Raw genomic sequence first — 25018 nt, forward strand, 5'->3', positions numbered from 1 at the left:
ATCCATGTAACAGAACCAAGCAATAATTTCAACAAAGTAATATACAAAACTGATAATGGTTCTGAACTAGTTCAAATAGATGAGTATCATGCTATTAAATTATGCTATTATAGATAGACAGCATATTTTTTATTGGAAAATCAATTTTGGTTTTAAAAAGAGGTTATTCATTTTTGAAAAGTAGGCAGAATCAAGTTTATAATAGACCTGGAAGAGTGTAGGATTATTGTCATCACGACCCTGCTATAAGACTGCTGCAGGCTACCCATCTTAAATTCATTGTTCAACTCCATCTATGATAGTTGAGGTGAAATATGTGCGTGACTGTACAGGACAGAATTTCCAACTGTGAAATTCTCAAGTATGACAAGACTGCGTTGAACCATGCTAAAGAGCACACAGCTGTCTTGATCAGATTGTGCATGTAAAAGACTTCAGAATGCCAAAAATAATCCTCTGCGGGGAATTGTGACAGGACAAGCAGAAGTGAAGTGGGAAGCAAAACAACATAATTCAACACAGCCTCTGCGTCATATCAATGCAAACAGCTGGGAAAATATTTGACTGATTTTATACAAGTTGATCAACAGTGCATAGGGATATACATTGGGATTAGCAAAGTACATTGAAAACATCAATAGTATTATATATTTTATTCCAGCCAAAAGAGAATATAACATTCTCTTGACTGTCAAACTGTTACGCTCCCTCAGTGTGACAATGTCATTGACTAGAAAACTACCTGGTTTGGTAAGTAAATACTGTGGTTGTAAGCATAGATCAGAGACTAGGGCCCCAGTTTCCCTATTGTGGGGGGTATGACTTGTGAGTCAGAACCAAACCTGAGCAAAGTTTCTTGCTCAGTAGAATTAAGGAGAATCCAAAGGGTCTTTACAAATACATCAAGGAAAAAAGGGTAACTAGGGAGAGAATAGGGCCCCGCAAAGATCAGCAACATGGCCTTTGTGTGGAGCCACAGAAAATGGGGGAGATACTAAACGACTATTTTGCATCAGTATTTACTGTGGAAAAGGACATAGAAGATATAGACTGTAGGGAAATAGATGGTGACACCTTGCAAAATGTCCATATTATAGAGGAGGAAATGCTGGATGCCTTGAAATGCATGAAGGTGGATAAATCCCCAGGACCTGATCAGGTTTACTCTCGAACTCTGTGGGAAGCTAGGGAAGTGATTGCTAGGCCTCTTGCTGAGATATTTGTATCATCGATAGTCACAGGTGAGATGCCAGAGGACTGGAGGTTGGCTAACGTGGTGCCATTGTTTAAGAAGGGTGGTAAGGACAAGCCAGAGAACTATAGATCAGTGAGCCTGACGTCGGTGGTGGGCAAGTTGTTGGACGGTATCCTGAGGGACAGGATGTACATGTATTTGGAAAGACAAGGACTGATTAGGGATAGTCAACATAGCTTTGTGTAGGGAAATCATGTCTCACAAATTTGATTGAATTTTTTGAAGAAGTAACAAAGAGGATTGATGAGGGCAGAGTGGTAGGTGTGATCTATATGGACTTCAGTAAGGCGTTCGACAAGGTTCCCCATGGGAGAATGGTTAGCAAGGTTAGATCTCACAGAATTTAGCGAGAACTAGCCATTTGGATACTGAACTGGCTCGAAGGTAGAAGACAGAGGGTGGTGGTGGAGGGTTGTTTTTCAGACTGGAGACCTGTGACCAGTGGAGTGGTCTTTTGTCTTTTTGTCATTTTGTTATTTACATAAATGATTTGGATCCGAGCATAAGAGGTACAGTTAGTAAGTTTGCAGATGACACCAAAATTGGAGGCGTAGTGGACAGCAAGAGGGTTACCTCAGATTACAACAGGATCTTGATCCACTGGGTCAATGGGCTGAGAAGTGGCAGATGGAGTTTAATTTAGATAAATGCGAGGTGCTGCATTTTGGGAAAGCAAATCTTAGCAGGACTTATACACTTAATGGTAAGGTCCTAGGGAGCATTGCTGAACAAAGAGACCTTGGAGTGCAGGTTCATAGCTCCTTGAAAGTGGAGTCACAGGTAGATAGGATAGTGAAGAAGGCATTTGGTATGCTTTCTTTTATTGGTCAGAGTATTGAGTACAGGAGTTGGGAGGTCATGTTGCAGCTGTACAGGTCATTGCTTACACCACTGTTGGAATATAGTGTGCAATTTTGGTCTCCTTCCTATCGGAAAAATGTTGTGAAATTTGAAAGGGTTCAGAAAAGATTCACAAGGATGTTGCTAGGGTTGGAGGATTTGAGCGGGATGATGCCAGGGTTGGAGGATTTGAGCTATAGCGAGAGGCTGAACAGGCTGGGGCTGTTTTCCCTGGAGCATTGGAGGCTGAGGGGTGACCTTATAGAGGTTTACAAAATCATGAGGGGCATGGATAGGATAAATAGACAAAGTCTTTTTCCTGGGATGGGGGAGTCCAGAACTAGAGGGCACAGGTTTAGGGTGAGAGGGAAAAGATACAAAAGAGACCGAAGGGGCAACAGAGGGGAGTATGTGTATGGAATGAGCTGCCAGAGAAAGTGGTGGAGACTGGTACAATTGCAACATTTAAGAGGCATTTGGATGGGTATATGAATAGGAAGGGTTTGGAGGGATATGGGCCGGGTGCTGGCAGGTGGGACTAGATTAGATTGGGATATCTGATTGGCATGGACGGGTTGGACTGAAGGGTCTGTTTCCATGCTGTACATCTCTATGATTCTGTTGGCAGGCTAGTGGGAGGTGCAATTTTATGTTTCCCTATGCCTTAATTAGGCTCGTAGCCGACTTTGGCAGACCAGACCTAAGAGTGGAGCTGGTCTGGCTCTGGTGCAGGCAGGTCAAAAGGCCCTTAATCAGTCACAAATACATTTGCCTGGATCTCATGATGAATAAGTGGCAAAGATTAATTTGTACTGGGAAGACCTCAATGTATTGAAATGAATTTAAAAGAACCTTTAAAGTATTTTAAACGTCTGATAAATTTTAAATTTGACTCTAGAACTGCTTATCTCCACAGGCATCTAAACTGAAAACAAAAGCTTACAAAATTATGTAACTTTAAAAATTTTTCTCCCACCCCGTATGGAGCTGGTGTGAAACTGACAGGTGCTTTACACTAGCTGCCTGGCTGAATATCAGAAAACATTTTGAACACAGGCTCTTAACAAGTCCTCTTAATGATGTAATTTAGTTTGTTAATAGGGATAGGGCAATTCCACGCCCACACTTTCTTCTGCTTTTGGGAAGGGAACAGAGAACAGACAGAATTTCCAGTCATGCTGCTGAGTGGCCATTTTGATTGCTATCCTTCCTCTATTTACATCCCATATGGGAAAATTCTGGTCAGGGTTTGCTGTGGCAAAACTCACCTTCTGCTTCCCCAAATAGTATCCACAAGGCAGGAGTGTGATGGAATGTTTTCAACTTGCCTGGAAGAGTGCAGCTCCAGAAACACATACAAAGTTGAACATCATCCAAGTCAAAATTGCACACCCGACCAAAATTCCATCTAATGTTTTCAACATTCACAACCGCCATCACCAACACACAGTAGCAGCAGTGTGTAACATATACAGGATGTATTGCATCAATCTCTGAGTTTCTGTTAACAACAACCTCCAAAACTGCAACCCCCATAACCAGAAAGGATAATGGTATTTTTTAAACATCACCACTTGCAAATTGTCTTCCAAGTTCTGCACCATTCGTTGTCACTGGGCCAACATCTGGAATTCCTTCCCTAATAACACTTTGCTACACAGACTGCAGTAGTTCAAGAAGGTAGCTCAATATCACCATATTATCATCATCTCCATATCACCATAAGATTCTGAGAGGGACAAATCAACTATGGCTACCCAAGGAACTTAAGGAGAGTAAAGTTGAATGGAAAAAGTATGTTAGGAAGAAATAGTCAGTGATAGCCATGAAGACTGGGATAAATTCAGAATCCAGCAAAAGAGAACTGAAAAGATAATAAAGAGAGAATAAACTACGAGGACAACCAGCGAGGAATATACATTAGAAGAGATTAGATTAGATTAGATTACTTACAGATTAGATTAGATTAGATTAGATTACTTACAGCGTGGAAACAGGCCCTTCGGCCCAACAAGTCCACACCGACCCGCCGAAGCGCACCCACCCACACCCATTCCCCTACATATACCCTGCACCTAACACTATGGGCAATTTAGCACGGCCAATTCACCTGACCTGCACATCTTTGGACTGTGGGAGGAAACCGGAGCACCCGGAGGAAACCCACGCAGACACGGGGAGAATGTGCAAACTCCACACAGTCAGTCGCCTGAGGTGGGAATTGAACCCGGGTCTCTGGCGCTGTGAGGCAGCAGTGCTAACCACTGCTCCTTTAATATATAAAAAAAAAGTGATAGGTCAAAGTGAATATGAGTCTCTTTGAAAATAAATCTGGGGAGACAATTACAGAGAACAAGGACGTGTCAGAGGAGTTAATCAGATACTCTGCATCAGTCTTTACAGTAGAAGATACTTGAAACATCCTATTAATGGTAAAGAATACAGGGGAGGAATTAAGTACCACTATTATTAGAGAAGTAACATAAAATAATATAATGGGGCTAAAAGCAGCTAAGTCCCCAGGTCCTCAAATCTTGCATCTTAGAATCCAAAAGAATTATCTACAGAGATAGTGGGTGCATTGGTTACAGTTTTCCAGAAGTCCTTGAAAGAACATGAGAATTGGCAGTGTAGCATACATTTCAAACAGGGAGGAAGGCAAAAGTGGGTAACTATAGACTGATTAACTTAACATGTATTGTTGGGAAAGAACATTTGGAATGAATTGAGGAAGGAGTTGCAGAATATTTGGAAATTCATAATGTAATCAAGCTGAGTCAGCATGGCTTAATGAAAGAAAAATAGTGTCTGACTAATTTACTTGATTTTCCAAGAAAGACTTCATCCAAGGTGGACAGAGGGGAAATCAGTAGATATTAATGTATGGGGTGGCACGGTAGCTCACAGCATCAGGGTCCCAGGTTCGATTCCAGCCTCGGCGATTGTCTGTGTGGAGTTTGCACATTCTCCCCGTGTCTGCGTGGGTTTCCTCCGGGTGGTCCGGTTTCCTCCCACAGTCCAAAGATGTGCAGGTCAGGTAAATTGCCATGCTAAATTGCCCATAGTGTTAGTGCATTAGTCAAAGGGAAATGGGACTGGGTGGGTTACTCTTCAGAGGGTCAGTGTGGACTTGTTGGGCTGAAGGGCCTGTTTCCACACTGTAGGGAATCGAATCTAATCATGACCAGGAGGAAGAAAGTGAATGTATTGTAGCCAAATTTGCAGGTAACATAGGAATAGTCAGAAAGGCAGATTGTGAAGGGGATATAAACAGTTTACAGAGAGATATTGAAAGATTAAGTTGACTATGTTGACAAATTGAGTATAATGTAGGAAAATGTGAAGTTGCTTATTTGGAAGGGAGAACAAAAGAACAGACTATGATTAAAAGGAGAAAAACTGCAGCACTGAGAAACTGGGGGGTAGTTATCCACAAAATACAGACAGTTAGAACTGCAGCAGGTAATCAGGAAGGCTCTTATGTCAAGGGGCTTGGAGTATACGAGTAGGGAAGTCTTACTGCAACTGTACAAGGTGATGATGAGATCACATCTGGAGCATTGTGAGCAGATTCGGTCCCCTTATTTAAAGAAAGATACCACCTCATTGGGGGAGGTTCAGAAAAGGTTCACTGGGATGATCTCCGATATGGAGGGATTGTCTCATGAGCAAAGGCTAACTAGGTTGGGGCTCTACTCACTGGAGTTTAATAGAATGAGAGCCAATCTCATTGAAACATGTAGGATTGTTAAAGGCCTTGACAGAGTAAATTCTGAGAGGATGCTTCCTCTCACGGGATAGTCTAGGACCAGAGGACGGACCAATCGTCTAATTATGACCTTATCTAAAGAATTAGCAACAAATGATGCCCTTACCAGCAAGACCCATGTCAAGTAAATAAATAAAAAAAATATTATTATGGTTTTTTTATTGTCTGGAATTGTACAGTCCTAAAGTTTGATTCCCTTTCAAATACTCATGTGTGTAATGGATAATCATCATGATACCACTAGGATAATGGCCAGATTCCTGGTGCCATTTACTTTGATATATTATAATTGTTTGCACCTGAGATTGCAGGAGTAGGAATGAGAAGTATAGTTTGGCTTGTATGATGAATATTCAGTTTTTCTCTGCAGTAGCTGTGTTAACAAACCTCTTCAGGGTTTTCCATGGCAAGTTGATATTTGGCATTGTTTGTTTGATTGCCTGCCAAGTTGTGTTCTTCTGCAACCCTCTGTTTGGGACAATTCATAAAACACAAGTGTTTGGCATGAAATCAAAGGATTAACACATAAAAAGTAATTGTCTCAAACTTTTGGGTGGTATTTTACTGACCTCATAATGATGATCTTGGAGGTGGGAGGCAGTGGTGTTGTGATAATGTCACTGAACTTGTGATGTAGTACCCTAACTCATATTCTGGGGATGTGGATTTAAATCTGACTATCTGACAATTAGTTAAATTTGGGTTCAAGAAAGATTTGGAATTAAAAGCGAGCCTAATAGTGACCGTTGCCAGTTGTTGTAAAAATCCGTCTGGTTCCCTAATGTTTTGTATGGAAGAAAATCTGCCATTCTTGCCTGGTGCAGCCCACATGGGACTCCAGACCCATAGCAATACAGTTGACTCAACCATCTTCTGGGCAATTGTGGAAGGGCAATAAATGAGTGCCTAGTCAGTGACGCCCACATCCTACAAACAAGTTTGTTTTAAAAAAGGTGCGCTGCTGGCAAAAAGATAGTTGAGTGCAAAGGAGAATAATTTTGAAATTAATTTTAGATTTTACATTGGGAGCATGGGGCAAGTGGCTCACTTGCTCAAAATATTTGTGTGCACACGGATATATGTATATAACATTTGGAAGAATTACAGAAATGAATCTATATTGGAGGGTGGTGTTCGAAGGATGCCCCCCAAATCTATTTCTATTAATGCAGATAGCTCAATGGAATTAAGAGTCATTGAATGTTGAAGGCTACAAATCTTTATGAATTTGTTAACTCCAGATATGATTCTTCACTTAGCCAGAAAATAGGAGGGAGACCGAATCAGCTACATGAAGCAGAGGTTCAATGGCCTGAGAAGCACTAATGTAATGAGGGTGCAGTGTAGTTGAGAAGGGTCCATATGGGTATTAATGCAGGTTAATGTTTGTAGAAGGTCCTATCCAGCTGAAAGGGCTGATAATCAGCAGCTTAGCCTGATGGAGATGTTGGAGCACCAGCACCTCAGAAGACTGTATGTCCCGGTGTTAACATATCTGTGCGGAATGCTGTGAAAGAATTTGAGTTCAGTGGAATACAGTGGTCACCCATTGCCTCTGGTGGTGAAGGTGGCTATTGTGCTCAATTTTTACACCTCACGATGATTCCAAAGATCCTTCGGACACATCTCTGGGATCTTCTATTCAGCAGGCCATTGTTGCAACAAACTGGTGACGACTGATGAGTACCAGAGAGCAGGGCAATACAGGTTTCTCACCATTCAAGCCAGTCAAGCCAAATGAATCGTAAGATTTGGGGTCATTTCTGAATTTCCTCTGGTGCAAGAGATAATTGCATGTGTATATGATCACTGAGACTCACGCAGATCAGCCAAGTGCCTTCATGAACAGGAAGGGATTCCATTCACTGAATGTATAAGTAGCCTGTGACCATTGCCAAATGATCCTACAGAATTGCACATGTTTCCTGGTCATTGCCTCTGAAAATGATGTTTAGATGCCTGGATAGATCCAGGAGAGCCCTGCAATGCATCCCATCAAAGGTCTTGTCTATGTGGAAAACTACCCTCTGCAAAACCTGACAACACCATGAATAGTTCCGTTGGGGATAAATAGATGCACTGAGCATGCCACCTCCTCCTCCTCCTCCTTTGGTGAGCATGTGGGGTGAGAAATCAGAGTCGACGTTGCGGGTCTAGTGATCCTTCTTCCAAGATTTTCCAGCAATTTCTGTTTTTGTACTAATTTGCTGTAGATAGGAAAATTGCCAGTGCAGCTGTGAGACCTGAAGTTGACCTCTGTGTTGGAATTTCCCCTTGATCTCTTTTTAAAAATTACAGAATTCAACGGTGATAGTTGTGCTTCACTTTCACAAATATTGATGCTGATTTCTCAGAACTCAATTGACAAACTTAGTCGTAAAAGTACCAAATCCAACTCAGCAGCATTCACTATATTCTTTCAGATTTCAGGATGAAATCCTTTTTTATATATTCATCTAAGTGCATTTTTAACAACAATTCACAATTTATCCTTTAACACACACAAATTTCCCAAACTACTTCACAGACATGTCATCAAATTTGGCATTGAGCCACAAAAGCTTGTGTAAGGAAATTAGTTTTAAGGAGTGTCTGAAAATACCAGAAAGTATAGACAGTATTTAGATTCATAGTCATAGAGATGTGCAACACAGAAACAGACCGTTCAGTCTAACTCATCCATGCTGACCTGATATCCCAACCTAATCTCGTCCCATTTGCCAGCACTTGGCCCACATCCTTCTAATCCCTTCCTATTCATATACCCATCCAATTGCCTTTTAAATGTTGCAATTGTACCAGCCTCCGCCACTTCCTCTGGCAGCTCATTCCATACATGCACCACCCTCTGTGTGAAAAGATTGCCCCTTAGGTTCCTTTTATATCTCATCCTAAACCTATGCCCTCTAGTTCTGGACTCCCTGACCACAGGCAAAAGACTGTCTTATTATCCTATCCAGGCTCCTCATGATTTTATATATCCCTATGAGGTCATCCCTCAGCCTTCGATGCTCCAGGGAAAACATCCCCTGCCTATTCAGCCTCTCACAATAGCACAAATTCTCCAACCCATGCAACATCCTTGTAAATCATTTCTGAATCCTTTCAAGTTTTACAATATCCTTCTGATAGGAAAGAGACCAGAATTGCATGCAATATTCCAAAAGTGGCCTAACCAATATCCTGTATAGCTGCAACATGACCTTCCAACTCCTGTACTCAATGATCTAACCAATAAAGGAAAGCATACCAAATGCCTTCTTCACAGTTGTATCTACCTGTGATTCTACTTTCAAGGAGTTATGAACCTGCACTCCAAGGTCTTTTTGTTCAGCAACACTCCCTAGGACCTTACCATTAAGTTTATAAATCCTGCTAAGATTTGCTTTTCCAAAATGCAACACCTCGCATTTATCTTAGTTAAACTCCATCTGCCACTCCTCAGCCCATTGGCCCATCTGATCAAGATCCCATTGTAACTTGAGGTAACCTTCTTCACTGTCTACTATATCTCCAATTTTGCTATCATCTGCAAACTTACAAACTATACTTTCTATGCTCATTTCCAAACCATTTATACAATTGATGAAAAGTAGTGGATCCAGCACCGATCCTTGTGGCACTCCACTGGTCACAGGCCTCCAGTCTGAAAAGCCATCTTCCACCACCACCCTCTGTCTTCTACCTTTGAGCCAGTTCTGTATCCAAATGGCTAGTTCTCCATGCATTCCATGAGATCTAACCTTGCTAACCAGTCTCCCATGCAGAACCTGTCGAACGCCTTACTGAAGTCCATGTAGATCATGTCCACCACTCTGCCCTCATCATTCATCTTTGTTACTTTTGCAAAAGACTCAATCAAGTTTGTGAGACATGATTCCCATACCCAAAGCCATGTTGACTATCCCTAATCAGTCCTTGCCTTTCCAAATATGTGTAAATCCTGTCCCTCAGGATTCCTTCCAACGACTTGCCCACCACTGATGTAAGGCTCACCAGTCTATAGTTCCCTGGCTTTACCACCTTTCTTAAATAATGGTACCACTTTAGTCAACCTCTAGTCTTCCAGCACCTGACCTGTGACTATCGATGATACAAATATCTCAACAAGGGACCCAGCAATCACTTCCCTAGCTTCCCACAGAGTTCTCGGTAAACCTGATCAGAGCCTGGGAATTTATCCACCTTTATGCATTTCAAGACATCCAGCACTTCTTCCTCTATAATATGGACATTTTTCAACATGTCACCATCTATTTCCCTACATTCTATATCTTCCATGACCTTTTCCACAGTAAATACTGATGCAACATACACATTTAGTATTTGCCCCATCTCCTGCGGTTCCACACAAAAGCCACTAGTTGATCTTTATGGGGCCCTCTTCTCTCCCTAGTTATCCTTTTGCCCATAATGTATTTATAAATTCCCTTTGGATTCTCCTTGACCCTATTTACCAAAGCTATCGCATGTCCCCATTTTGCCCTCCTGATTTCCCTCTTAAGTATATGCCTACTGCCTTTATACTGCTCTAAGGATTCACTCAACCTCTCCTGTCTATACTTGACATATGTTTCCTTCTTTTTCTTCATCAAACCCTCAATTTCTCTCATCATCCAGCATTCCCTACACCTACCAGCCTTTCCTTTCACCCTAACAGGAATTTCCTGTCTCTGGATTCTCGTTATTTCATTTCTGAAGGCTTCACATTTTATGTGCACTATACGTCTTCAAGCTACACTTTGCATTAAGTTTGAAATGATTTTGAGGGACCACATTGGATAACCAGGAATAACCTGCAGCCAAGGTAAAGGAAAGTATTAGTGAAGCAACCAGCTTCTTAGAAGGTGTGGTCACTGTAGCTGTGCTGAAGAGGACTCATGAGCATTTTAGTGGGGTGATTTACAGAAATGTGCACAATGAAAAACTTGGTGCATTGGCACCGTACAAAGCCTGTGATCATGGTCTATGATCATGGAGAAATCTGGCACTAACTTGGCACAATCTTACAATTTTTCTTCCCTCTATGTCCATTATGGCATCCTCTTGAATTAGAATCTCACACAGAACAACTGAACCAAGAGTAACTTCATAAGTCAAATCATCCATTACTCATGAAGTAATCATTTTATGAATTATCATCTTGATTTGCCCCACCTGTCCCTCTTCCTTCCCACCTATCTGCTCCACTCTTGCACTGACCTATCACAATCATCCCCCAGCTGTAACCACCTATTGTCTCCCAGCCACCTCCCACCCAGCCCCATCCCACCCTCCTATTTATCTCTCAGCCCCCTTCCCCTCAGCCACACATTCCTGATGAAGGGATTATGCCCGAAACTTCGACTCTCCTGCTCCTTGGATGCTGCCTGACCTGCTGTGCTTTTTGAGTGCCACACTTTTTGACTCTGACTCTCCAACATCTGCAGTCCTCATTTGCTCTTGTCATTCTGTGTTTGCCTGTCATAGTTTTCCTGTAAAGTGTGTGAAGCATAGTTTGTAGAAGATTGATGTATTTTGCCAGGGTGACTGCAAATGGACTTTCAAGGTGAGTATGAGCAGCTTTGGCCCTTGGTGGCCTGGTTTCAGACTTCACCACCTCAGCATCTGTAGCAGGTTTAGGCTAGTGAGATCAAAAACATTAGAGAAGCTGCAGTGTTGCGCTGAGATAGCAGCGGGTGCATTGTTCCTTTGCTTTAGTTGGGGGAGTTCCACAGAAGGATCTACAGTCATCCTTTGCTGAGCAGCAATCATCCTCAGAGGCAGTCTGACGGGATGAAGCAGCATCAGTGGCTGCTTTAGAATGAAACAATAATGATAGCTGCTAGAAAAACTTGTGAATACTTGAAGAAACCTCTTTCAATATGCACACACCAGCCACACATTTAATAAGTGGAATCCCTTTCTTGACCAGCATATTTGTATCCATATGCATTTTATTGATGGGTCTGCTGCTCCTGCCCACTGTCCCAACCCAGCTCTTGAAAAGTGACTCCTGTATTCAGATACAGTCTCAGTTGCTGGGATGTCAGCTGTCACATTTTCTTGCACTTGAAGAAGGAGCAATTTTCCAATACCCACCCTCTCAGTCAGCAGTCCCAATCTTAAAGCTCTGCCTAAAACATGACAAGTTAATGGCTGTGCTTGAGCTCCTGGTTATTGATTCTTTATTTCACACAGTTATTAATGGCTTTCTCTAAAGTCAAGCATATTCTGCTGTGGTGGTGCCTCACCTGCTTGAATCTGATTGAACTTCTTGATTTTACTTGCATGCTGTTGTTAGTCACATTTTCCAGGATCTCGCTTTTCCTGTTGCTGCAACTGTCGTCAGACATGTTTGTTACCATTTTATTAATGGATTATTTGTTTGTACAGTGTTACAGGTGACTAGAAGCGCGGGGTCACAAAAAAGACTGAACAGAGGTGTTCCATGGAATAATCACAAGTCTAATTTTAAACACTCCAGTGTGTCTTTTCTGCATTTCGATTGTGCTATGCTAAATGTGCAGGATAAATGTGTCCTAATAAAACAAAATATTTCAATGTTTCCATTCGCCAAACAGTATAAAATTCTCTTTTAGATCATAATTGTCTAAGTGTATCTTCCCCAGTATTTTCTGTTTTTTTTCTGTCAGGACTATTCTTCTTTTAGTAACTTGAGAAGAAGTTTTATTTTTCCTTCTTTTTGAAAAATAAATCAATTCAAATGTTATGGAGATAACATTGCCCAAGAGGAACCTACTCAAGTAAATGCAAGACCAAGTTTAGCACATCTGGTCTGCATTTCCAGGCAATTAGTTGCAAACATTAGGGCTATACTACAGATGGATTATATGCATTTCCCTAAATAGATCCATAATAAGAAAATGTGCAATGATCATTGATAAACAAAGACATTTTGGATAAGTGCTTTTCATATGATAGCAGGTTTAATTGAATAGCCTTGATTTTTATTTGTGTTCCATAGGAATTTTGTTTTGGTACTTAGGAAGTTCAATTTTTTTATTGAATTATAATCAGTTTTTAATTCTTTTTGCATTTATTCCAAATCCATGTTGAAATTATTCAAAAAAACAAAGTACGCTTTTTACATTTCACAGCTATTTTCCCCCCACCAATTCCTTCTTTGAGTTTGTATCCAATCTGATCATTTTGTTTGAGCAAGAAGGGTTTAATCAGGAGTCTAACAGAATTGTTTCTTGATGGAACACATTGTACAATGATTTGGTAGGATGTGATTTTGTCTGCTGATATTCCTGACTTCACGAATTTTAAGTAGCAATGTTTAAAAATGGGACATGGAATCAGAAAGATTGACATTTGTCCATGTTTTGGTAAATAGTGTAGCTTTTGTATCTGAGGAAGGATGCTCGGACTTTGGAGGGAGTTCAAAAGAGGTTCATGGAAGCGATTCCAGGAATGAAGAGCTTGTCAAGAGAGGAGCAGTTGAGGACTCTGCGTCTGTACTTGATGGAGTTTAGAAGGATGCGGGGAGATCTTATTGAAACTTATAGAATATTAAGAGGCTTGGATAGAGTGGACCTGGAGAAGATGTTTCCCCTCGTAGGAGAGACTCAGACCCAAGGACACAGTCTGAGTGTAGGTATGACCCTTTAGAACTGAGATGAGGAGGATTTTTTTTGCCAGATGGTGGTGAATCTGTGGAACTCATTACCAAGTCAGTAGGTGTCTTTAAGACAGAGAAAGGTAGGTTCTTGATCAGTAACGGGATCAAAGATTAGGAGAGAAGGCAGGAAAATGAGGTTGAGAAACATATGAGCCAGGATCGAATGGCAGACCAGACTCCTTAGACCAAATGGCCTAACTCTGCTCCAATATCTTATGATCTTACAGTCTTTCACCTATTCGTTTGTTCCACAAACGATTTGTTCCACAAATCATTGACAAAATGAATCCGAGACAGGTTTGTCTAATTGTACAGATGTATGTCTATTTGCAGATTGTTTTGTAATGGAATTAAAGCAAGAAGAAAAGAATACCTAATGGTTACAGAGGACATAGGAGGAGTGCAATCTGCAGTTGGTACATGCTCAAATAATGAGGTCCCCTGCAACTGAACTACCTACGTATGAATAATGTCAAGCTCACCTGCGGGATTAAAGTTTAGATTTGCATGAGTTGGGTGAAAAGCCACCCAGCTATTTGTCATGTAATTGTAGTGATGGTGATTATCAGCAAACCCTCAGTTTTGGTGCCTTCAGGTTTTGGTCAATACTTTTTCATTTTCTTAACGAAAAAGAAAAGACTAGATAGAGAAGACTTCAAATTAGAGAGAAAACAAATTATTTTTTTCTAAATTATGTAATATTTGTTTCTCTTACAGTGTGCATAACATTATGTTTGTTGCATTGTACTGCTATGTGCTTGCTTGCATCGCAAATTTGCTATCTGCTAGGAAGGCCTTGCATCTGCAGTTAATCCTTATGGACCTTATCAGTGCCAATTTGTCTTTTAATCAAATGCTGTTGTTTTTATAAATGCAAGGAATGGCTTAAAATGACAGAGGACTGTTGCTGTCATGAGAACCAACTGACTCCTTCTGTATTACTCGAAGTAACATTGTTGATGGAATCATTTCACTCTGTATCGATATATCAGAAGCTTAAAGAGCAAACCTACATGTTTTCTGAAATTCTCCATTATAATGACCCACACTTGTCCTGTCAGTCAAGGTTATCTTGAAATTTATGTTATGTCCATTTAGCACTCCAGTTGGTTTAGTGGCTGCTTCTATTTCCGAATAGCTTTGAAACATTTGGAAATGGAGATAGACTGCAGAAAGCTATAGAATAGTGAGTTTGGGAGTCTTCTTACATGAATCACAAAGTTAACATCCAAATTCATTGGGTAATGGAGAAGTCAAGTTGGCTTTTACTTGAAAGGGAATGGAGTATAGAAATGGGTAGATTTTTCAAAAGCTATCCAGGGCAATAGTCAGACCACAGTTGTAATTTTGAATAGTTTTGGGTCCCTTATTTAAGAAAAGATGTACTGGCATTGGAGGCAATCCAGGGAAGGTGAACTCAGCTCATCCTGGGCATGCAGGAACTATGTTATGAGAAGAGATGGAGTAGATTGGGCTTGGACTCATGGGAGTGCAGAAGACTGAGAGAAAATCTTATTGATATATATAAGATTCTTGGCACTCTTGACAGGGTAGATGAAAAAAGGTTACTTTGTCTTGTTGGTGAGTCGAGGACCAGAAGGCATAATCTCAGAATAAAGGCTTCCATATTTAAAAGTCATGAGGAGGAATTGCTTCTTTGAGGGGAGCGAGTCTGTGTAATTTTTCATTACCATAGAGGGCTGTTGAGGTTGGATCATTATGTATATGCAAGATTGAGATATATTTTTAATCAGTAAGGGAATCAAAGGTTATAGGAAAAGAAGCAGGAAGGTAGAGTCAGAGAGTCATAGGGATGTACAGCACGGAAACAGACCCTTTGGTCCAATTCGTCCATGCCAACCAGATATCCCAACCTAATCCAGTCCCATTTGCCAGCACTTGGCCCATATCCCTCTAAACCCTTCCTATTCATATACTCATCTAGATGCCTTTTAAATGTTGTAATTGAACCTGCAGGGTCAATGGTGAGTCAGAGGTTCAGTTTAATAGTTGCACTGGTGTTGGAGTAAGTTTTCTCCTTCTAACTTTTCCTATGTAACTATTAAGCTCAAATCAGTAGGACATCTCTTGAGACCTCTGACTCTTTCTCAGAGTTATGGATTTTTTGGATGGTTCCAGATGTCAGGTAATATGCTCCCCCGAGGAAATTCCACCATCCCAGGCAAATCCCACAGTTTGTTGTGTTGGGATTGCTATATCCTGAACTCCAAACTGTGCTGTTGAGGTAACTATCTCCTTGTTGGAATTCCTGGCCTAATATGTTTGCATATTTTTGTTACAACTTCTTATAATGTAGGCATTAATCCAGTGATGCTACTTTTCAGTTGTTATTTTTTCCCCAAATGGTGGCCTTCTAACTTGGCTTTTATAATTTTACAACCAGGTCTTCTGCTCAATTAATATGATAATGATCTTAATGGCATGTAGGGATGCTTGCTATTTCTAGGTATTAGGGTCCATCCATGTTGAAATTGTATCTCTGATGGTCTAATCAGAGCTCATAAAAACTTTCAGCCATTGATCACTAAAATAAAGTTCTGTTTGTTGTGACAAACTACATTGCCAGATGCTTTATATCTGTTATTTGTTAGCTCATTATCTGCCTGAGAAGCATGAAAGGGTTATTATTGCATCTTCAATGTAATTAATTGTTATATTTTATCATCACTAATAAGAGTGCGATTCTTTTCAAAAAATGGATTCCCATAACATTGAGAGATCACTAATCTCAAGAAAGAAAAACAGACATTTTATCCTCAGTGAGTTCTTGCTATCAGCAATGTTTTAAAAGAAGGATACAATGTTTCCCACATGAAGAAGGAGAAAACAGCAGGAAAATACTGTGCTGCTCTTGCACATGTATTTGAATTCTCTGGAAAGTTGCATTTTCTAACAATTAGCTCAGGGCATCATTGGCACAAATCTAGAAACAGATTGCCTAGCTCTCTTGCCCAGCGGCATAAAAAGGACTGAGTAGAAAATATCAAACTGTTTCAAATATAAAATCCTCATATGTTATAATTAATAAATGCTATGGTGATGTATCATGTTCATGACAACTTCCTTTTGCATTTTTTATTTTAAAAACTGCACCCATGTGTTACCTAGAAAGGCTAGCATTAGTCCATTCAATCTAAAGTTTAGTGAAGGGCAGAAGAAACTACCATTGTAAAAGACATTTTTTTATTTTAAAAGTGATTTATCTTGTGCTTTAAGCCAATTCTGCTATGTGCCCCATGAAATATCAATCTGGTATCTCAGCCTGAGGATGTTTGCACATACACAGTCCTTGGTACTGCTTGCTCCTCATCACTAGCAAGGCTCTCCACATCCTTATGTACTATAACATTCCTTTATTTACATCAGTACATGGATGATCAAATATAGTTCTTTAGTGTGGTGTCTAAGACCTCTCTCTTTAACATGCTTATTCTGGGCTGGTAGCTTCTCTCTTACTAATATCAGAGCTATGACATCAGTTGCATCATTGTTATATGCATTGACCTGTTTATTCACCATTTCCCTTCAAGTTACTCTGTATTTGATCTACATTATTCCAGTCATTTACTTTTATTTTCTAAGGTGGACTTTATAATCATTAATGTCATTGTTAACATGGTGTCTGTCTTTGAGAGACAACTTTGACGAAGGTATAGTAGAGACACTTCGAACCCTATAAAACAATTAATTTATTAAGTACATAAACGAATAACACATACTTTTAACAACTAGAGATATCGCTACCCTGGGTTCTGTAAGTAACCCCAAATGTTATTACCTGGGAGAGTTTGCAGCTGGCCAGGCTGGAACTCTCCTTGATGCCTTCACCACACCTTCTGACGTAGGGTACCTCCTGCAGAATTATTCTTTGAAGTCATGCTGAAAACAAACGATTTTCTGGGCTGCTTTATACACAATGTCTATGCCAAATGTATGCCTTGTTTTGAATTATTCATGCACGTGATTAATCCTGAATGTTTTATCCTTATTTGGTTGAGAAAGCAGTTACTAATTCCCTGCAATCTAAGCTTTTAGCAGACCTGAATGACTCAGCTTAATTCCACTCACATAACAGTCCATTGTGAAATCTCTTATCAGTTCCTGTTATCTTTAGCCTTATCCAGCAAACAACATATTTCCATTATTGCTATCAACACCATTATCACTACATCCTCTCCTTCCATGGATGACTATCCCCCCCACGTGAACAACCACCACCCATCCGAAAAGTTTGAGCTGGTTTGCTTGAGTTCAATACTAGTGTAATGGTGTTGCACCACATCTCAAATAGTTGTACTGATGTCATAGAGGCAAGATTGTTCCATATTTTGTAATAATTATAGCCAGTCTCACTTATTGGCTTAAGTAAGATCAATGCTTTCGTGTTATTCTTGAATGTCCCATCAGGGATTCCAGTCGATCTGTTTCTCCGATGACTGTGGCTTCTGAATTTCTGCCCTGCCTTTAAGCTTCAAAAGAGTTTTCACTCTGTTTCCAGAGTTGTATTGCCGCTGTTGCCTTTTGCTGAGGCTTTTTTCTAGTTGTTTTACTTTCTCATGGTCTTTAGAAGTAGTATTTTGCTTCAGGTTGTGTTCTAAAACTGGTACATTTTGTTTTTTTTAACCTCCTCCCCATAAATAATTCCATAATAAAGTACTCATTGTGAATAGTGTCACTCGGTAACTGTGTATTCCTAATTCTCAGTTTAGATTTTTATGCATCAGTGACTTCACAGTCTTTGCTGCTCTTTACACCTCTCTATTAGAGAGGTTGGAGTGGGGAACCTGTCACCTGATTGATACTTGCCCCAAAGTGGATTTCCTGAAATTTGTGTTCTTGAGTTGAGGTCCATTTTCTGATACTATTTATTTCAGGAAACTCTGTATTGCAAAGTTCCTTTAGAGTGCTCTGATCACTGAGTTTGCAGTCATTGAATGAAGTCTTGTCACTGCCTGTTGGCTAAATATATCTTCAAATGTATTGACTGTTAACCTTTCTCGTGACATTTCTGGAAATCTTGATGTTGGCATTAACTCGATATGTATTTAGCTGCATATAGCACAATAAAGTAAAATCTTGTTGGGCCGCTGCACTGATTGTTGGCCTCTTGTTCTGTATTTCATGATGCCTTAGTGTCTCCTGTGAAGTTTCTGTTGGATTTCTCTTTCTTTCAACTTTGGTATAACCATTCTATTGTCATACACTAGTAAATGTTCCACTGTTGTCAGGTATTGCTTTTGCTTGTGGTACATTTTAAGCACTTGATTTGCTGGACTATATTTTGATCACTGTTGCACATTAAATTGTCTGACCTTTGTGAACTCCTTTTGTCAGATGCTTTGAGCTACATGAATCTGTTTGCACTTTTTCTCAATTGCTAGTGAATGGTTAGCAATGACTACAGAATAAGAAACTGCTACTTCTACATAATACCATCTTCTTTCTCATCTCAATCAACATCGAGAACATGTCCTCCATCACTTACCCTTGTCTAGAACATAAACGATCTTTTGTCTGTATATTGTCATTCTTCTCCAGCTTTGTTTTTCTATAAGCCTAGCAAGATCTTTACCTGCCTTTGGTGTCTTCCCCCGGTTTACTCAACTGCATCTTCAAAATTTTCTGCGATTTTTTTTTTTTACTGTGTTCTTTGAACTCTGTTTTAACTTCAAATCCTGACTTTAGATATTTTTGTCCCAAGGTGCCACCATGTGCGTTAAGTCAATACTATGATCTGCACATTGAGACTCCAGTCTGGAGTATCTCAGGCTTTGGGGTTTGCACACACACTATTCCAGAGACTGCTTGATCATCAATAGTAAGTCATGTTCTTTGACTCCTTAGATACTGTAACATTTCTTTATTTGCATTTGTACAGGGGTTGTCAAATATACTTCTCGCATGAAGTGTCTAAGATCACTTTCTTTACTTCCTCATATAGACTGGCATCTGTCCTTCTTGTAGCTTTTATTCTTCCCCCTCACCTTCCAACTTTTGACTGCCCAGCCCTACCTGGAAAGAGGAGTTAAGGGAGATGGGTCGCAGCTGGAGCCTGGGTGGGAGCAAAGCTTGTGGACTGAGACATGTGGCAGAGTAAGCACAGGCCAATTCATGGAGTGGCAGAGGAGCGTGGGGCCTGAGTCACCGGCTGATTCTGTGAACGGCAGCTGAATGAGTCCTGGACAGAGGCTGGCGTGTGGAGGTGGCGTGGCCTTGTGTTCTGGGGCTGGTAAACGCGGATGCATGTTGGAGAGGGACTGGAGATTAAAGTACGTTATGGTCACTTTTATTATCATTCTGGACTTTTTAAACTCTGTTTCCTTGCTAACCTTTCTTTTTACTCTGTAACAACATTTAAAGTATCTGTACCTAGGTACTTTGTACCTAAGGTGGCACCGAGAGGTGACATTACAAACTTTTCACTGCACTCATTCAAATGCACATGACAATAACAGCTATCCTATTCTCTTTCTTATCAATGCCAGAATTATGTCCTATCAATTACTTTATTGTGGTTTATGAATCTTTTCATATTCTGAAAATAACATGCTGGGCCCTTTCATGATGTAATGGTAATATTTACTACTGAATTGTAGAAACAAGGAAGATCTTAGATTGGACTCTAGCTCACCTCATGTACGGTGTTAAAGTTTGGAAATCATTCCAAATTGCTGTTCTTGATTTATAATCAGCAAAAATCTGACTTTGCTGTGATATCCTTCATTGTAAGATATTGGCCCCTGAGGTGATGTATAATTCCCCACATGACTTCAACCAGAGAAAGAGTCAGTGATTTCAGGAAGGGAGGACAATATCACAAGTATAATCAACATGAATTGATTTTCCTTAAAATGTATCTCATACCATAACTGAATGAGTATGGTTCAGCACATTCATGAATTTTTCATGTTTTTCCAAAGTCTATTCTGGGCAGACATGTTATAATTATACTTAATTAAATCTTAAAAAAAAACAAGCCAGAAAAATATTAAGTTAGTATCATTTTGGAATTCATTCTTTTAAATAATTATACTCACCTCATAAATGGTTAAAGAAAGGGAAGATCTGTTTCTCTTTAAACATGCCAAGACCTGTATACTGAAACAGGTGTTTGATGTTTAAGCAAATTATTCACATCATTAGTAACAAAGTGGCAGGATTTTATGATCCAATCTGTTCAACTGAGATCTGCTGAAACAAAAATATCTTTTGTGCCCTTGATAAACTCTTTCCAGGGTATAATATTTGTCATGTTTTATGATGTGAAGAAGAATTAAAATAGGCACATAGAAAATGGAGAGTTAAAATAATTTTGTCTCTTGCATAAATTTATTACTGTACATTAATTAGCTTCACATGTTGGACCAATGCTGTTTGATAAGCCACATTACTGGTCTTGTGCAAAGTGGACCCATTTCATTTTGGCCAGCTGTGATATTTGATTCAGATTAGGCAATATACAAGTCATTATACAATCCACTTAGTAAAATAGCACATTTTTAGAAACATGAAAATACTATTACTGTAGTGACTATTTCGGTTGATTATTACAACTTAATGTTTCTTGGTGGATGTAGCAGAATTAAGTTTGTTAGTAAACTTCCATATTAAAAATGAGAAATTGTCAATTTGTTTCAATGTACAGTGTGATATGTATTGTGTCTCCTGCAGGGTATTTATACCTAATGACTCAATGCTTGTTAGCCCTTGTAACATAAACTTGGATGTTGATATCATGATATTGAAATACCTAACTGATGTTTATTTCAGCTCAACAATATTCACAAATACTACATTCACAGACACTGGGTGCTGGGTTAAAATTAAGCTATTCATTTACAATGAATACCATATTTTCATTAGCATATTTTGCTTCAAGTGACCCAAATAAAACAGAGTCTGAAATTGTTATATCCTTGGGTGACATTCTTTTATCAAGGGATGTTTCAAAAATATCTCTCTTAAAGGCATGCTGGCAAACTGACAATAATAAAACAAAGAACTTTGAATGCTGGAAATTTGAAACATAAACAACAATTGCTGGAGAAACTCAGCAGATCTGGCAACATCTATGAGAGAAAACAGTTAATGCTTCCTTGGAACATTTTCTGACATCTTGACCTTTGGACATAACACAACACAGTAAAAACTATAAATTCAGAGCAAGGACGTTGGTGAGGAAATATTTGTAGCACAAATTTGGATGTTTGAGGACATGCCATTTTTCTTTTTGGGGTAGTATGAGACATGGGCATGGTGTGGTGTCATGTTAAAATGCAACAGCTGAAGAACACAAGCCACCATTTTGTGTCTGTGGAATGTGACTGTTGGCCATGCCTGAAGCTACTGCTTTTGCAGGATCCTGAGGAGAACAATTTTACTGATGTTTGAATTGAACCTGTAATCTGGCAAAAGATTACTTAGCTTCTTGGTTCCAAAGGAATGAGCCCCAAGACTGCATGATCGACGTTTGTGAAGAAGTGTGATCTTAGCAATAATCTATTTTAGCAACCTCCATGGGGAAGTCAATGTAATAGCAGAGAACATACTTTGTAACAAAGGATTCTGATGGACATATTTCACAGTTGCCACTATCCCAATGTCATTGCCTTGAACACCATTTGCAACTTACATCTGTACAGGAAGAACCATAAATTTTCATGCTCTTCTACTTTTAGAAAGTATTCCCGATCACAGTTGATTCTGTAGAAACACAATGGAAGATTCACATTGAGTATTTAACCTCCAGTACTTCCTGTCAATTCTTTTATGGAATGTCTTCTCAAGCTATATTTTGATAACATTCAGAGTATCTTGAATTTCGTGATTTTTTGTTCTTAAAAGGGAAATAAAAAAGCAAATAAATATTTCTTCAATAACCCAAACTTGTGCTACAAATAAACTTCGATCAACTTCCGCATAGTGTTCTGCCAATTTAACAGAAGTGGGTGGCTGACATTAAAATTAAACGTCATAGTAGGTGTCAGTGGAAGATGGGTGATCTTCAGAAGTACGAAGTCTATCAGACCTGTTCTCAATGGATTAATCACCAACAAAATATATGCACTATGATTTAGGGGAAGATGGGGAGGGACAAGCAGGGGTAGGCTGGACCTAGGAGGCAAAAATCATGGTGGGAGAGCCTTTATGAGGGAAATATTGCTGAGTGTAGTCCGAAAAAAGCTGCATCTGGATTCACAGACATGTAGCTACGTTGTTACTTTGTTCGTTCATGGGATATGGGCATCATTGGCAGGGCCAACATTTATTGACCATCCCTTGTTCATCCTGAGAAGTTGATGGTAAACTGCCTTCTTGAACTGCTGCAGTCCATTTAGTATACATCACAATGCTGTTAGAAAGGATATTCCAGGATTTTGAACCAGTGACAATGTATGACTGTGATGATATTTCCAAATCAGGATGCTGAGTGGCTTGGAAGGGAACTTAGAGGAGGTGGTAATGTTACCATGTATCTGCTGCTATTATTCTTCCAAAGGCCGGTGGTCCTGGGTTTGAAAAGTACTGACTAAAGAACTTTGGTGAATTTTTGCTGTGCATTCTATAGATTTTTTTTTAAGATTCACTCATGGGATGTGGGCATCACTGGTTGGGCCAGTATTTATTTCCCATCCCAAGTTACCCTTGGATTAAGAGTGATGCACAACTGAGTAACTTGCTAAGCCTTTTCAGAGGGCAGTTAAGAGTCAGACACATTGTTGGGGTCTGGGATCGTGTCTAGGTCAGACTGGATAAGGATAGAAGTTACCTGGCCAAAAACCATCAGTGAACCAGATGGGTTTTTATGATTGTCAACAATAGTTTCATGAGCACCATTAGAATTTTAATTCCAGATCTCTTTTCTATTAAATTCAAATTCCACCATCTGTAGTAGTAGAATTCGAACCTAGATCCTCAGAACACTTTGATCTTTGGATTACTAATCTAGTAGTAATACCACAAAGCATCCTTGAAGCATTGCTGCTACTTTGTTTGGTGATTCCTACAGTTTGTGGATGTGGTGCCCAATCAAGTCAAATGCGAGCGGAAAGTATACATTGATATACAGAGGGATCTCGGGGTGCAAGTCCAGATCTACATGAAAATCCCAACACAAGTGGATAAGGCTGGGTACAGAAGGCATATGGCATGCTTGCCTTCATCAATTGGACACTTGAATATAGAGGTTGACAAGTCATGTTGAAGCAGTACTAAACTGTTAAAACTATTAGGCCACATTTGAGTATTGTGTGCAATTCTGATTGCCACACGATAGGAAAAAGTTAAAAATCTCACAGCATCAGGTTATTGTCCAACAGGTTTATTTGGAAGTACTAGCTTTTGGATCGCTGCTCCTTGGGAAGGTAGCTAGTGGGGGAAGGATCATAGGACACAGAATTTATAGTAAAAGATCAAAGTGTCATACAACTGATGTGACTTATTGAACAAATCTAGATTGCTGTTAAGTCTTTATTCACTTAGAATGGGGATGCAAGTTTTGATTGATTAATATGTAAATCCCAGAACTTCTTTCAAGTCACAATCCCAAGATAACTTAAGGTTTTATCGCAAAATAGGTGACATCTCAGCTCAGACAATGCATTAAAGGTGTGAGGTTAGAGTCTGTCTGTATCCCAACCTTGAGTATTTCCAAAGTAGGCATTTATAAAATGTCACATTGACTGACTGTTTACAGATTGTGCTTTTTGAACAAAATAGAATGTTTCTGCAAATACAAATCTGCGAATGCAAATTCACCCCATAAGCTTATGTGTGTGTGTGTGTGTGTGTGTGTGCTTGTGTACATGTTTGAAAGAGTTGGACTGGCTGAATTGAATTGGCTGAAGACTGACAGCCTTAATGCTGGGACATCAGGAGGATGCAGAGGTGCATCATCCACTCAGCACTTCCGGTTAAAAAGTGATACAATGTGACACACACACACAAACACACAAACACACAAACACACAAACACACACATTCAATTCCCCAAAACAGAATCTGCATCCTTTCTACCCTTAAAGTTTCCACCAAATTCTGTTCAGCCTGGAGAGGGCCTGATTCATCTGCTGAGGATGGTTGTCGGATGTAATTAGCAGGAGGTTTTCTGACTCATATTGACCTGATATCATGAGTCTTCATGAGTTAATGTTGAGGACTTCCAGAGCAACTCCCTCCCAATTTATGCCAGTGTCCTGTCAGATGGACATCCTGGGTTAGTGATGGATTTATGATAGTCAGACACTCAGACTCATATCTTAAAGACAATGTCAGGATGTTGCTTGTCTGTGAGACAGCTCTCCTGCTAGTCCAGATGTAGTAAAGAAAGCTTTGCAAAGTCCATTGAACTGAGTTTGCCATTGTCATTTAAAGTGCGAAGGTTAAAATGGCAGTGGTCCATCTAGTTTCATTCCATTTTTTAGTGGTTTCATTCACTTTATTAAGTTCAAATCTCACTACCTACCATGGTGAAATTTGAACCCATGATCCCAGAATGTAAGCCTGG

The 25018-nt window shown here is 39.8% G+C and overlaps 1 protein-coding gene across 9 annotated transcripts in view; it reads left to right on the forward strand.

Annotated features, from left to right (window-relative positions):
• The window catches only part of myo3b (myosin IIIB), a 586128-nt gene that overhangs the window by 136109 nt on the left and 425001 nt on the right, over nucleotides 1–25018 (forward strand). The gene's annotated exons all lie outside the window — the stretch shown is intronic.

This window comes from Chiloscyllium punctatum, chromosome 10, assembly GCF_047496795.1.
Source record: "Chiloscyllium punctatum isolate Juve2018m chromosome 10, sChiPun1.3, whole genome shotgun sequence".
NCBI lineage: Eukaryota > Metazoa > Chordata > Chondrichthyes > Orectolobiformes > Hemiscylliidae > Chiloscyllium > Chiloscyllium punctatum.